The sequence below is a fragment of the Trachemys scripta genome, chromosome 7 (genome assembly GCF_013100865.1).
Source record: "Trachemys scripta elegans isolate TJP31775 chromosome 7, CAS_Tse_1.0, whole genome shotgun sequence".
Classification (NCBI taxonomy): domain Eukaryota; kingdom Metazoa; phylum Chordata; order Testudines; family Emydidae; genus Trachemys; species Trachemys scripta.
Window position 1 is genome coordinate 25,569,831 of NC_048304.1, and position 16,105 is coordinate 25,585,935.

Genomic DNA, 16,105 nt, shown 5'->3' on the forward strand with positions numbered 1-16,105 from the left:
AAGTTACTATAAAATGCCACTCATGAAGGTGAATCATATTTTCCGGTGTCAGTATACCCTCATAGATTACAGGCTTGATAGATCCTCAAATCTAGAAAGGAGAATCACTTCCCAGTTGCTTTTTTTTGACCATGTGAACATTCATTATTCTATACCAAGTCATACTTTTGGTAACTACTTACAGCAAAGATCTGCTCATGTAGATATGCAGCCTTTGAAGAGTAAACTTTGGACTCGATCAGATTGTGATAACTAGAATAAAGACAGCAAGCATTATGTCCTGAGCTCAGGGGGGAAAAAGGGGGAATTCAATCCCATATTGTATTTTTACCTAAAAGACATAGAAACATCACGGAGGGGCATATTTTTAAAGGAAGACACACTTTTATTATGCACCCTGTCCTGTTTGTTTGGATTCCAGTACTGTCTTGAATAGTAACATCTCTGAATGAATATTCATGACAGAAAATTATTTCAGCTGGCTTTGGATAATGCAAATGCCATACCACTGAAGGGATTAAATCAGTCAGACTGGCTGAAATCAACTTCACTGGGCATAATATTTTATTATAGAAATGCCACAAAATCTGTCCCAAGCAAGGCTGTTCAACAAAGTCTATATATATATGGGTGAGCCAGGAATAAAGTAAAATACAGATTTGAAGATATTACCCTACAGCAACACGGTTAAAAAGAGGCAGACAGTAATTTATTTGTGAAATTCCTGGAGTGGAGGAGAAGTCTTGAAGCTGTAGTTTGAGGTAAATCTGTCATAATACAATGATACAAATGATAATTCTGACCAGAAAAAAATAAGATAGTGAGCAAATGGGGGAAGAAGCAGAAAGGAAAAAGTACATTCCCCAACATGAAAAGTCAGTGATTAGAGCTAGGAAACAGAATGTTTGTTTGTTTTGTTTGTTTGTTTTTTTAAGGGAGATTTTCCTGGTTCACCTCTCTACAAAATAAATTAATAAATAAAAGTAGTCAGTTTCTTAATACATTTTTCAACATAATACATTTCTTGTGAAATAAATTGGACTCTGTATACTTGAACTTTTAATTTGGGAGTTGCAATAACTGATTTCCTATTTGTTCTCCCCCCCCCATAGCCTTAATTCAGCCTATATATATATATATGCATTTAGATACCTAATGTAGGCATGTGGCTTTGAAAATGTTGGCCTTTTGAATAGAGGCAAGAGAATAGTTTAATCACAACTGGCTCTGCATGCAGACTATTTAATTTTGGGCTGTTTTAAAACCATCAGCCCTTCGTCCTTTCAGACCCACACATATTAGATGGGGATAGTGGAACCCCTGGGTCTGCAATGAGTGGACAGAGACAAATACTTGGGTGGGAATCCATGGGGTTGCAGTGCCAGTGGTTGTGCTGCTAGAGCTCTTTTTGCTCTGTTCTTAGGGAGTTTGCTGCTGCCCCTTGTGGCAGGTTGCTCAGCCCTAATGAAAACCCAGCTCCTCGGGAATGCTGGGAATGTTGAGTCAGGGACTAGCAAGCCAGAGAGCCAGGCTCGCAGTTTACTGAGGGAGACTCGCTGAGGGACAGAAAGACGAGGGATAGAAATACACAAACCTCTCCTGACTGCAGCAGACTCCCTCTCTCCCTTGCCTCTTAAATGTTCGCCTGTTCCAGCTCTCCACGCTGCCTCTTTCCTCACTGTAATCAGCTGTCAGCTAGACTTGATGTTGTAAAATCCATGTGAGGAGGAAAGACAGATGCAATGATTTGAAAGGTGAGAAGCTTAAGCAAGAATATGGCCATAATAGATTTTTGTGTATTAATTTTGATTAACAAAATTGTTATATATTGCTGTCTAAAATTATTTAGTGGCTGAAAATTAAGGAAGAAATGGCAAAAAAGGGTTTTTTTCCCCCAGCCCTTTAATACATTGCAATAAATGTGACCAAGTGCACATCTTATTCTAGTAGCAATGAGTGCCTCTCCCTACAGAATCGTCTACATACCTTTCTTGCAATTTCTCTTATAATCAGCCATATAATTGTCATGTTTGTGAACAGTTTACAATGATTATTATTATTGTATTAAAGTCTAGCATGGAATTGATGAGAATTTAAAATTCCTAGCTTTGTAGACCATATAATTTGTAAAGCTTGGTGGGTTTTTTTAAAGACAAACGGTGTCAGAAAAAAAACTGATTCATTTTTTCTTTTTGTGGCTGGGAAAAGGAAATCAAGAGTCAGAGTAACAGGATATTATTTTGCAGTTATATAATGAATGAATACTTAGTTGGGTTGCACGTTTACAATGCTGTGTGGGTTTAAGGATCATTTTAGGTGGCCCAAGATTATGATGCAGATGATAAACCCAGGAATATATTTATCATACAAACAAACAAAAATTTTCTTAAAGAGCTGGAGTAATAATGTGATGGGGAGAAGGGTGGTGTCTTTTTTATTAGTGTGTGATTGATTTCTAGGCGGCTACCTGCTAAGCCTTGTGATGGATGGAAGGGAATCTACTCCCTTAGCGGCGAATTGATATTTCCCTTTTGATGGACAATCCAACAGGCCACTTGCACTGGCAGAAACTGGCTCGTTGCAATGAGCACGGCCAATGCGTGCAGCCAAGAGGAGGGCAAATCCCACTTGTCAGGGATAGTTTCCTGCTCTGGCTTTTTAAATCAAGGGTTTCACTTAACCATTTGTTATTTTCCCAATCAGTTGTGGGCCCGGTTCCCCCTCGCCTTCCGTGCCCCTTCCCCACAGCTCCACCAAAGGGGGGAGGAAGCCTTCTGTAGCCCTTTCCCCTCACAGGCGGGCAGCGTTCTCCCCCTAAGTGGCTTCTGCGCTGCTCCTTCATTTCCCTAGGGCGCTGGGCGGTGTAGAAAGAGAGACTCAGCACCTGTCTCGGCCCCCTTTCCGTGCCGCCCCGCGGGAGGGGAGGACGTGCTACGCGCCAACTCCCCCGCCCTGCCATCACAGGGACACAGACAACTCCTCTGATGCCTTCCCTAGCCGCTCCCCCCGCGCTCAGGGCGATGAGCGAGGGACACCCCCCCGTAATCTTAGGCTCCCTCGCAGCACTCAGTGCACCGTGAGGCTTGTCTCTGCGCCCGCAGGCTCCCCTCGCCTGCTGGGGTGTGAACACCACCAGCCCCCAAGATTCTTGCAGCTTCCATCCCCCTGGCATGGCACGTGTGTGAACGGACCCCCATCCCCAGCGGCCGGGGAGGTGCTTTTTCTCCCCCGAGCCTGCTCCAGGAGTGAGAAGGCTGCAGCCCATCACGCTGCACAGGTGGAGCGGGAAATTTCCTCCTGCTTCTATGGAGGCAAGAAGCTCCCTCCGCCCCACAGCACCGCCCGCCGGCTCAGGGGGGTGAGACTCTCACCAGGCTCCCGGATAGCTAGGGAGGAAATGGGCTCAGTTCGGTTCCCTTCTCTGCCCGCTGGGGGAAGGAAGAGAGACACCGCCCCATGAACGAGAGAGGTGGCTTCCCATCTCCTTTAGCTGCCCCGGAGAAGGAGAGGAGAGAGTGCACCCCATCTCTTCCTCACTGTCGGCTCCCTGGGAAGAGGAAAAGAGACTCCCCTCTTCAATGGGGTATGTTAGTGAGACACTTCTCCTTGCTCTGTGCCAGAGGGGTAAAACTCCTTCCCAGGCTCCTCTTGCTGCTATGGTAGCAGGGGAAGGACTTGTCCCACCTCCCCTCACTGCCCATGGATGGGTGAGGAAAAACATATGTTCTGGGTCCCCTGAAGTGCCTCCTGGGGGAGAGGAGAGACTTTCCCAGTTCCCTTACTTCCCTATACATGGAGGGGAGAAAGAGTCTCTCCAGGCCGTATTATTGCCTTATGTGGTAGCAGTGAGGCAGACAGTCTCCCCAGATCCTTTCACTTTTTATGGTCTGGGGGTGGGAAGAGACGGGCTGCCCAGTTGGTGCTGGAAGCAAGTCCTTGCTGCTAGGATGTTGATATGGAGGCCCAATTTCCTGACTCCCCTATGCTGGTATAGGAAATTGACTCTCTCCAGGTCTTCTCACTGCCTTATGGAAGTAGAAGGGTTTAGAGGGACACCCCCAATATTTGTGCATTTGGAGACCCTCCCTCAATAGTTCTTACTGCCCTATGTGGGAGAAAAGGCTCTGCCCACCTAAACTATTCTACTGCTCCCATAACATAAGAATGGCCACACGGGGTATGATCAATGGTCCATCTAGTCCAGTATCTTGTCTTCTGATAGTGACCAGTGCCAGATGCTTCAAAGGGAATTAACAGAACAGGACAATTATTGAGCCCTGTTGTCCAGTCCCAGTTTCTGGCAATCAGAGGCTTGTTGACACCCAGGGCACTGGGTATCCCTGACCATCTTGGCTAATAGCCATTGATGGACCTGTCCTCTATGAACTTATCTAATTCTTTTTTTAACCCAGTTATACTCTCGGCCTTCACAACATCCCTTGGCAATGAGTTCCAGAACTTGACTGTGAGTTGTGTGAAGTACTTCCTTATGTTTGTTTTAAACCTGCTGCCTATTCATTTCGTTGGGTGATGATGACCCCCTGGTTCTTGTGTTATGTGAAGAGGTAAATAATAATTCCTTATTCACTTTCTCCATACCGTTCATGATTTTATAGACATTTATCCTATCCCCCCTTATTCGTCTCTTTTCTAAAATGAGCAGTCCCAGCCTTTTTAATCTCTCCTCATATGGAAACTGTTCCATGCCACTATTAACTTTTTGCCCTTTTCTGTACCTTTTCTAATTCTAATACCTTTTTTGAGATGGGATGACCAGAACTGCATGCAGTATGCAAGGTGTGGGTATACCATGGATTTATATGGTGGCATTGTGATATTTACTGGCTTATTATCTGTCCCTTTTTCTAATGGTTGGCTTTTTTGACTGCTGCTGCACATTGAGCAGACAAGTTCAGAGAACTATCCACAATGACTCCAACATCTCTTTCTGAGCAAATTTAGACCCCATCATTTTGTATATATAGTTGGGATTATGTTTTCCAGTGTGTATTACTTTGCACTTAGCAACATTGAATTTCATCTGCTGTTTTGTTACCCAGTCACCCAGTTTAGTGAGATCCTCTTGTAACTCTTCACAGCCAGCTTTGGACTTAACTATCTTGAGTTATTTTGTATAGTTGACTCTTTTCTTGATCATTTATGAATATGTTGAACAGCACAGGTCCCAGTAGAGATCTTTGGGGAACCGTGCTATTTACCTGTCTCCATTCTGAAAACTGACCATCTATTCCTATCCTTTGTTTCCTGTCTTTTAACCAGTTACTAATCCATGAGAGGATCTTCCCTCTTATCCCATGATTGCCTGGTTTGCTTAAAAGCCTTTAGTGAGGGACTGTGTCAAAGGCTTTCTGAAAAACCAAGTAAACTATATTGACTGGATTACTCTTGTCCACATACTTGTTGACTCCCTAAAAGAATTCTAATAGATTTAAAAGGGAAATCATGCCTCACCAAAAGCAAAGTTGACTCTTCCTGCAACATATTGTGTTTATCTATGTCTGATAATTCTGTTCATTACTATAGGTTCAACCAACTTGCCTGATACTGATGTTAGGCTGTAATTGCCAGGATCACCTCTGGAGCCTTTTTAAAAAATTGGCATTGCATTATCTATCCTCCAGTCATCTGGTACAGAGGCTGATTTAACTGATAGGTTACATACCACAACTAGTAGTTCTGCAATTTCATATTTGAGTTCCTACAGAATTCTTGGGTGAATGCCATCTGATCCGGTGACTTATTACTGTTTAATTTATCAATTTGTTCCACAACCTCATCTATAGACACCTCAATCTGGGATAGTTCCTCAGATTTGTCACCTAAAAAGAATGGCTTAGATGTGAGAATTTCCCTCATATCCTCTGCAGTGAAGACCAATGCAAAGAATTCATTAAACTTCTCTGCAACAGCTCTGTCTTTTTTGAGTGCTTCTTTAGCTCCTTGATCATCAGGTCACCCCACTGATTGTTTGTTTGGCAGGCTTTCTGCTTTTGATGTACTTAACATTTTTTTTGCTGTTGATCTTTGTGTCTTTTACTAGTTGTTCTTCAAATTATTTTTTGGCCTGCCTAATTATATTTTTACATTTGACTTGCCAGAGCTTATACTCCTGTCAGTCTTCCTCAGTAGGATTGGCCTTCCAGTTTTTAAAGGATGCTTTTTTGCTTCTGACCATTATGTGGTTTAGTCATGGTGACATTTTTTAGTCCCTTTACTGTTTTTTTTTTCTTTTTGGGTGATGAGTATATATTTAGTTTGAACCTCTATTTGTTTTCAAATACAGTAAAAGCTGCCAAGAGTGACCACTCATGGGAGTTAGCAAAAGTGGTCGCTTGTAAGAAGTGGGCTCTCTTCAAAGGTTTGAACACCACAGAGTGGTGGTGTTCCAAGGCCTCTGCAAGCCGTCACTCTTGTCAGGTGGTCTCTCTTCAGAGTTGGTCTCTAAGGCAGGTTTTACTGTAGTTACCATGCAGCTTGCAGGCATTTCACTCGTGACTGTTCTTTTAATTTCTGTTTAAATAGGTTCCTCATTTTTGTGTAGTTTGAAGTTAAATGCTTCTGTGGTGGATTTCTTTGGTATTTCCCCTCCTCCTTAAAGAATGTAAAATTTAATTACATTATGATTGCTATGACTGAGCAGTTCTGCTCTTGGGCCAAATACTGTTCTACACTTAGGACTAAATCAAGAATTGCCTCTCCCCTTGTGGGTTCCAGGACTAGCTACTCCAAGAAGCAGTGGTGTCTAGAAATTTTATCTCTGAATCCCATCCTGAGGCGACAATTACCCAGTCAATATGGGAATAGTTGAAATCCCTCTTTATTATTGGGTTTTCTGTTTTTGTAACCTCTCTAATCTCCCTGAGCATTTCACAATCACTGTCACCATCCTAATCAGATGATTGGTAGTATGTTCCATCTGCTATACTCTTATTATTCAAGCATGGAATTTCTGTCCATAGAGATTCTATTGTAGTGTTTGATTTTTCATTTAAAATTTTTACTATGTTTGACTCTATATGCTTTTTCACAAATAGTGCTACTCCCACACATGTGCAACCTACTCTGTTATTCCTATATATTTTGTACCCTGATATACCACCATTGATTACGATCATTCCATCAAGTTTCTGTGATGCCTGTTATATCATTATCTTCATTTAATACCAGGCACTCAAGTTTACCCATCTTAGATTTAGACTTCTAGCATTTGAAGACAACACTTATAAAATTTGTCTATATTTAGTTGTCTGCTTTCATGTGATGTATTTGGATGGGATTGTTTTTTGTTTGATTGTTTATCTTCTGTTCCCACCTGTACTTCTTCAACTTCTATCCTTTCTTCTTTATTAGGATATAGAGAATCTCCTTTAATAAATCGTTCCCTAAGGGATGTTTCTGTCTGAACTGTGTGCTTCTGTGCACTTGTTGGCTTTCCCTCAGCCCTTAATTTAAAAACTCCTCTACAACCTTTTTTATTTTACATGCCAGCAATCTGGTTCTGTTTTGGTTTAGGTGGAGCCCATCTTTTCTGTATAGGTTCCTTCTTTTCCATAAGGTTCCTAAATTCCTAATAAACCTAAATCCTTCCTCCCAACTCCACCATCTCATCCACTTATTTAAATCCTACAATTCTGCCTGTCTAAATGGCCTTGTGTGTGGAGCTGGAAGCATTTCAGAGGAGCATTCCCCCAAGGTGAAAAGGAAAAAGAGATCTAAGGCCATTAAGGCCTGTGTGTGTCTTCTTCAAAGACAACTTTTCTCTCCCAGTATTTATAGTACTTCTATCCATCCTAACATGTTATGTTTTTGATCTAACATAGACTGTGAGGGGCAGAGTCAGTAATTTTTATTCACTTTAAAAATACCCTAGGTGAGGTGCAACTTTGTAATATTCTTGCATGAATTTTTGCAGTGCTGAAAGGCTGATGTACTGTGTGCTCTTATGTATATCTTTTCCAGTCTTCAGGGTTCTTTACTGTGTATCCTCAACGTATTTTTTCAATATAGATGATAGTCTTTTGGATGCTTTTATGTGTATTTGGCAATGTTGAGGGTGGCTTACCAGATGCTTTGATTTTTAGTTTGCAATGTTAATGCTGTATTTTCATAACTTTTTTGCTTTTATTTTTTTCATAGTCCTTGAAGCAAGACAAGTGTTACTTAAATGGAAAAGTAGGTAACTTCATTTTGAGAATCACAGGTCAGCAGGGAAAACTTGGGAAATGTAAAATATACCACATTCTTAGAAACTGCATCAAAAACCATGGGTCTAGAGTAGCTTTGGCTTCAGGCTTGCAAAATTAAAACCCAGTGACTGAGACTTTACAAAATTGAAAGCAAAACCATCACTCCCTTTTTGTCCCTCTCTAGCTTGTACCAGCAATGGTGATTTTTCTGGGCAATACTAAAAAGAAGAAATAGAAAATATAGATCAGCAGAAAAATCAATTAAAATTGTTTCAGAGCATTTTTGCCTTTAATTGGGTTCCCTTTTTGTTTGAGTGTGTGTTAATGACTCTTTAAAAAATAATCCTTTTGAAGTAAAGTGGATTGGATTTATGCTAGGCTATTGCTGTCCATATCTAATGTGTGAAGTAAACTGGTTGGGTTTTTTTTCCTGTTCTGCCTCAGAATGATTATAGGCTATATTTGGGGTCTAGGCAAGGCTATAAACTTAGATATCAAATGTGCATTTGTACAGAAAAAATTTGGGCATGAATCTTCATTCTACTAAATATTGGTTCCTGAGCTTCAACTTTCGTGCTCTGTGTTATTATTTATACCAGACAACTGGTGCTTTTTATCTTTTTGATAAATTCCAGTGTTAAGGACAGAGGTAAGAGCTTCAGAAGATATTTAAAATTAGTGTAACAGTTTTGACTCTTTTCAGGGAAGTCTAGCAATTTACTTGGTTTATTTGCCTGTGATTTCTAATCCCCACTTCTTAAAGTAATAATTGGTTCTTTTCTTTTTCCATGAAGAAACTGGTCCAGCAAGGATCATGGTGATTCTGATAGTGCAAGTTAGGCCTTGTCAGCCATGGGGTCCAGAATTTGGAGAGAGGTTGCTGTCTTCCTCTCTGGAACCATCTTCTATCATGCGTTCAGTATGTCTATATAACCTCATTTATCTATGTCTGTTGATGTTGCTTTTGAAAAGGTTTTCCTGAGGTGATAGTGTTTTTTGTAGCAGAGAATCACTATGCTAATACACTTGCATGGCAGCATACTACCAGACATGAGAGATCTTTTGGAGCTGGTGCTGGTGAAAACGGCTTTAGTTTCCCATCATTTTTAGTCTAAAGATATCCAGTCTCTTTCCAGGGGAGTCTGGACAGTGGAGAAATATTGATTGTCTTAGGGTCCAGGCAGTAGTCTTTAGTAGCATATAGCTTGCCTTTGGTTCCAGTAGGAGCATATTCCGCCTCTTTTCCCCCCTGCCCTCCCTTTTAATGGCAGTGGATAGGGTACATTTGAGGATAAGAGCTTAGTTCCACCGTAGGGTTGCAAGCTATCCTTGAATGCCTAGGTAGATTTGCCCTTTAGTTGCCTAGAGAAATTCCTCACTTCTGAAGTCATGTTCTGGAAATAAGGAGCAGATGAATTTTCTGGGCTAACACAGACCATTCTCCAAGAAACCTACTTTTACAGTATAGCACTTATTTTAAGTGAGAATTTGGAACAACTACTCTCTGGCCAGCCTGCCTTCTTTCTTTAATGATCAGATTACCATTTTTTTCAAGTGTTGTTCCATTTCTAATTTGTCTATTTACATATTTAACAGTTTTAAGCTGTTTGCATGTCATGCTAATGCATTTTATGGTATTGCTCTGACTACTCCTGGCCCAATGCTGCAATAGAACCTAGTGGTTGGTGTTTGGAAAAATGGAGAATAAGTATTTTAGCAAGTAAAATGATTGGAAAGATTGTGCTTTAGAGTTTAAAATAATTAAATTAAAAAATTCTAAAAATGTAGGATATAAGCATGAAAAGATAAAGGGAGGCAAAAGATCTGAAACAAGAGTAAGATAAATGGTAGCTTTACCTGTGAAAACTGCTAGTGTTATTGTCATTCAGATAACTGTGTGCAGTTGGGATAGGTGTTACTGGAAAAGGGGAACTGGTATGACAGATTGTTAGCTGCCTTCTGGTTATCAGTGTGAATGCAAGGGAAACAGACTCATTTCAGGGGAAGTGAGAGAAGTAGAAGTACAGTGCTGCCACTCATGCAATAAGGGTATTGTTAATAGGATACAGAGCATTTTACCTCCAGGTAATTAGTTCAGATCCAGTGCAGCTGATGTAAGGTTAGTAAAATAGGATGACTGCTCAGTGCAGTTGCAAATGAAGTTTACAAAGTCCAACCTCACAAATGGAACCAATAACATCCTTTTGATTCCCAGAGGCCATTAACTGAATTCACCTGGAGATGGTCCCTTCATGTCAAATTTTGAGGGAGATTGCATTGCTGCTGCTCCTTTAGTCTTCAATGCTGTTAACCCAGCACCTTTCACAGGCAATAAAATTAATTTAAAAATTAATTTTCCAAGAGATACATGACCAACGTAGTATTTTGTTGTGTGTATGTTATACCCTGTATGAATCTTCTGTTTTCTAAAAAAAGACCTCCTAGGGTCTAAATTTTTCTGTGACCTCATGAACTATGTCTTTACAATTTTCTCCCATCTCCCCTCTTCCAAAAAGAAACATTATTTTTTTGAAATACAGCTTCCTTGTTACATCATTCTTTGAATACTGAGACAAGATTAGCAAAATAGTAGAACATGATAAAGCATAACTGCATTCAGTCTTGGTTCTTTTTCTGCTGCTACTACAGAAAGATACAGGTGCTCCTAAATGCTTCTTTTGGCCTCCTTCTTTGGAAGAAACAGTTTGCTGTGAAAGGCGTATTTACTTTTGATTGCCAAATATTGGCAGGTATGCTGTACTGTGGCTTTTACACAGACATCTTTTAAAAAAAAATTGTAAATCTGCTCAGACAACTCTTTTTGCTAAGTAGAATAACACTGAAAACAGATGTTAGATGTTCATATTTGATGTCTACAATGATGGCTCACAATTTCTTATGAATTGGCATGGATAATGCTTGAACAGATTAGGCTCAACTTTTGTACTAAGGCAGGAAAGGAGGGTGTAACACAACAGAAAAGTACTATGAAATATTTAATAATTATTCCCAGTTGTTTGGGAATTTAGTTCTGTCTCCTCAAAAAAATGGCAACTCCAGTAGCAGAGATAACGAGGTTAGTTCAATCAGGGAGGATGAGGCCCTCTTCTAGCAGTTGAGGTGTGAACACCAAGGGAGGAGAAACTGCTTTTGTAGTTGGCTAGCAATTCACAGTCTTTGTTTAATCCTGAGCTAATGGTGTCAAATTCGCAAATGAACTGAAGCTCAGCAAGTTTCAGAGTAACAGCCGTGTTAGTCTGTATCCGCAAAAAGAAGAACAGGAGTACTTGTGGCACCTTAGAGACTAACAAATTTATGAAGCTCAGCAGTTTCTCTTTGAAGTCTGGTCCTGAAGTTTTTTTGCTGCAGGATGCCTACCTTTAAATCTGCTATTGTGTGTCCAGGGAGACTGAAGTGTTCTCCTGCAGGTTTTTGTATATTGCCATTCCTAATATCTGACTTGTGTCCATTTATCCTTTTATGTAGGGACCGGGTCCAGTTTGGCTGATGTACATAGCAGAGGGCATTGCTGGCACATGATGGTGTATATTACATTGATGGACGTGCAGGTGAATGAACTGGTGATGTTGTGGCTGATCTGGTTAGGTCCTGTGATGGTGTCGCTGGTGTAGATATGTGGGCAGACTCGGCATCGAAGTTTGTTGCATGGATTGGTTCCTGAGTCACTATGGTGCGGTGTGTGGTTGCTGGTGAGAATATGCTTAAGGTTGGCGGGTTGTCTGTGGGTGAGGACTAGCCTGCCTCCCAAGGCCTGTGAAAGCGAGGGATCGTTGACCAGGATGGGTTGTAGATCACTGATGATGCGTTGGAGAAGTTTTAGCTGAGGTAGGTGATGGCCAGTGGAGTTCTGTTGGTTTCTTTCTTGGGCTTGTCTTGCAGCAGGAGGCTTCTGAGTACGCTTCTGGCTCTGTTGATTTGTTTCCTTATTTCCTTGTGCGGGTATCATAGTTTTGAGAATGCTTGTTGAAGATCTTGTAGGTGTTGGTCTCTGTCTGAGGGGTTGGAGCAGATGCGGTTGTACCTCAGCACTTGGCTGTAGACGATGGATCGTGTGGTGTGTCCGGGATGGAAGCTGGAGGCATGAAGGTAGGCATAGTGGTCGGTGGGTTTTTGATATAGGGTGGTGTTAACGTGACCGTCACTTATTTGTACTGTGGTGTCTAGGAAGTGGACCTCCTGTGTAGATTGGTCCAGGCTGAGGTTGATGGTGGGGTGGAAGCTGTTGAAACTGTGGTGGAATTCTTCCAGAGTCTCCTTCCCATGGGTCCAGATGATGAAGATGTCATCAATGTAGCGTAGGTAGAGAAGGGGCGTGAATGGACGAGAGCTGAGGAAGCGTTGTTCCAGGTCAGCCATAAAAATGTTGGCATATTGTGGGGCCATTCGGGTGCCCATAGCGGTGCTACTGGTCTGGAGGTGTATATTGTCACCAAATTTGAAATAATTGTGTCTGAGGATAAAGTCACAGAGCTCAGCAACCACTTGTGCTGTGGCATTGTCAGGGATACTGTTCCTGACAGCTTGTATTCCATCTGTGTGTGGGATGTTTGTGTAGAGAGCCTCCACATCTATGGTGACTAGGATGGTGTTTTCTGGAAGATCACCAATGCATTGTAGTTTTCTCAGGAAATCAGTGGTGTCACGGAGATAGCTGGGAGTGCTGGTGGCGTAGAGTTTGAGTAGAGAGTCCACATACCTGGACAGTCCTTCAGTGAGAGTGCCAATTCCAGAGATGATGGGGCGTCCAGGATTTCCAGGTTTGTGGATCTTGGGTAGTAGATAGAATAACCCCGGTCGGGGCTCTAAGGATATGTTGATATGTACCTGTGTTAGTGTAGGGAGTGTCCTGAGTAGATGGTGCAGTTTCTTAGTGTATTCCTCATTGGGATCTCAGGAAAGTGGCCTGTAGAATTTGGTTTTGGAGAGTTGTCTGGCAGCCTCCTTTTGGTAGCCAGACCTGTTCATGATGACAACAGCACCTCTTTTATCAGACTCTTTGATTATACTGTTAGGGTTGTTTCTGAGGCTGTGGATGGCATTGCGTTCTGCATGACTTAGGTTATGAGGCAAGCAATGTTGTTTTTCCACAATTTCTGCCTGTGCACGTCGGCGGAAGCATTCTATGTATAGGTCCAGACTGTCATTTCGACCCTCAGGAGGAGTCCATGTGGAGTTTTTTCATAGATTCATAGATTCTAGGTCTGGAAGGGACCTCGAGAGGTCATCAAGTCCAGTACCCTGCCCTCATGGCAGGACCAAATACTGTCTAGACCATCCCTGATAGACACTTATCTAACCTACTCTTAAATATCTCCAGAGATGGAGATTCCACAACCTCCCTAGGCAATTTATTCCAGTGTTTAACCACCCTGACAGTTAGGAACTTTTTCCTAATGTCCAACCTAAACTTCCCTTACTGCAGTTTAAGCCCACTGCTTCTTGTCCTATCCTTAGAGGCTAAGCTGAACAAGTTTTCCTCCCTCCTCCTTATGACACCCTTTTAGATACCTGAAAACTGCTATCATGTTCCCTCTCAGTCTTCTCTTTTCCAAACTAAACAAACTCAATTCTTTCAGCCTTCCTTCATAGGTCATGTTCTCAAGACCTCTAATCGTTCTTGTTGCTCTTCTCTGGACCCTCTCCAATTTCTCCACATCTTTCTTGAAATGCGGTGCCCAGAACTGGACACAATACTCCAGTTGAGGCCTAACCAGCACAGAGTAGAGCGGAAGAATGACTTCTCGTGTCTTGCTCACAACACACCCGTTAATACATCCCAGAATCATGTTTGCTTTTTTTGCAACAGCATCACACTGTTGACTCATATTTAGCTTGTGGTCCACTATAACTCCTAGATCCCTTTCTGCCGTACTCCTTCCTAGACAGTCTCTTCCCATTCTGTATGTGTGAAACTGATTTTTCCTTCCTAAGTGGAGCACTTTGCATTTGTCTTTGTTAAACTTCATCCTGTTTACCTCAGACCATTTCTCCAATTTGTCCAGATCATTTTGAATTATGACCCTGTCCTCCAAAGCAGTTGCAATCCCTCCCAGTTTGGTATCATCTGCAAACTTAATAAGCGTACTTTTTATGCCAATATCTAAGTCGTTAATGAAGATATTGAATATTCTTCTTGTGCTGTTGGTGGGAGGGTATCTGTGTATCAGTGCGCTGTTCAGTGTTATCTTGAAAGTATTCTTTGAACAGGATGCTATTCTATTGTTTTCCTAAACAAAAATAATGTTCTTATTACTAAAAGGAAAAACTGATATATGATTTTATTCTGCAAATAGTTGAGTGTGTATAATTTGACTAACCGGAGTAAGTCCTAAAGAATTCAGTGGAAACTACTCCTATACATAAAGGTTTGGGGTGTGTGTGTGTGTGTGTGTGTAAGTGTTTGCATAATTTTTAAAGGCACTTTAGGAACCTGTGAAATGAAAGGATGAATTTTTATTTATTTAATAACAGTGTTAGTAATCAGATATAGAATTGTACACAAATTTGCTCAACTAGTTATAGATTCATTTGAGTACTTTGTGTGTTTGTAGATATATATAATTTATTTTAGAGAATCTTGAGGCAGTTTTATCATTACTTTCAAGTCCTATCTCTGAATTCTTTATATGAAAATAAATAGCCCATCTTTAAACTCCCTTCCTATAATAAATAGGTCACACTGTATGCTTAGTTATTGACACTTTGTGCTTCAAAAAGTTATTTAATTTATAATCATTATGTCTGTGTATATGTAGACAATCATAGATATTTGAGGCACTATAGGCATGTTTTACATGCCTTGTGGTTTCTCTTCTACCATTACCTCCTACATTATGCAAATAATAAAATTTATTTTGGATTACTGACACCTCTATCATGCAGTCCAAATATGACTTTTCCAATCATATCTTTAATTTCTTTCCTTATAAATTAAATTTTTTCATATCATGACATGTTTATCACTTTTTGATTGAACCAGTTATCTGTATGAGTTCATTTTGTAGTTTGTAGAGCTGATGAATTATAATAGTGTTTTATGAAGATCATGCGTCACTTATTGGATATCTAAGGGAAAACAAATACAGAGAGTGATCCTCCATAATGAGTTGATATTGTGTTAAATGAGCCTGTTGCATGAAACAATATAAATGGCTCTCCTGTCTGTTCCCCTTTTAAAAATAAAATATGGCCTTATCTACATCACAAATTTCTGCAAAGTCTAAAACATAATAGCTGCTGTACCCATAGTCGTTTACTCCCTAAATTTTGTATGAGTCTTTTTCCCAATCCATATTCTTACAACATAGTATAGAAACTAATATGAGTGATTAAAGGAATTCCTCCTAAAATGTTCAAGATTATAAAAAACTTAATTTCTTCTACTGATGGGCTTCCTTTATCTAAAGGGCCTGAATGGAATAATATACACAAATATATTCCCTATGAGAAAATAGGCATATATAAAAACCAAGCCTTAATATAATAGCCTTTATTTATAAATAAGGTTTAAGCCTTAATCTTGCAATTGGATCTAATAATGAAGGGGTCTGAACTAACAAATCCAATTGCAGGACCAGAGTCTTAATTTGTTTGCCAAGACTCACAGCTCTTTATGCACTTAACACACATTCTCTCTGTTTTGGTGAGATGCCGAATTAGTTATACCAGGCTGCATATATGAATCGTACCTGACTGCTTAAAATGCAGTTGGACACTCAAATGCAAATTATAGTCTCCAACTGGGGCAAAATAGTGTGAATATTTAAACTGTAATATAAGCATAATACTTCCAGTTTATCTTATCCATTTTTGTTTTCTATTAATTTTTTAAAATATTTCTCATTTTAGGCCATTCCACTAGCATTCTAACAGTATGT

General features: G+C 40.6%; 1 protein-coding gene across 6 annotated transcripts in view; it reads left to right on the forward strand.

Moving 5' to 3' along the window:
• The first annotated feature begins 1,548 nt into the window (after positions 1 to 1,548).
• The window catches only part of ERC2 (ELKS/RAB6-interacting/CAST family member 2), an 840,163-nt gene continuing 825,606 nt past the window's right edge, over positions 1,549 to 16,105 (forward strand). For all 6 annotated transcript variants that reach the window (XR_004646570.1, XR_004646571.1, XR_004646572.1 and 3 more), the window contains exon 1: positions 1,549 to 1,754. The gene's annotated coding sequence lies outside the window, so the exon portion shown is untranslated. The remainder of the gene's footprint in view (positions 1,755 to 16,105) is intronic.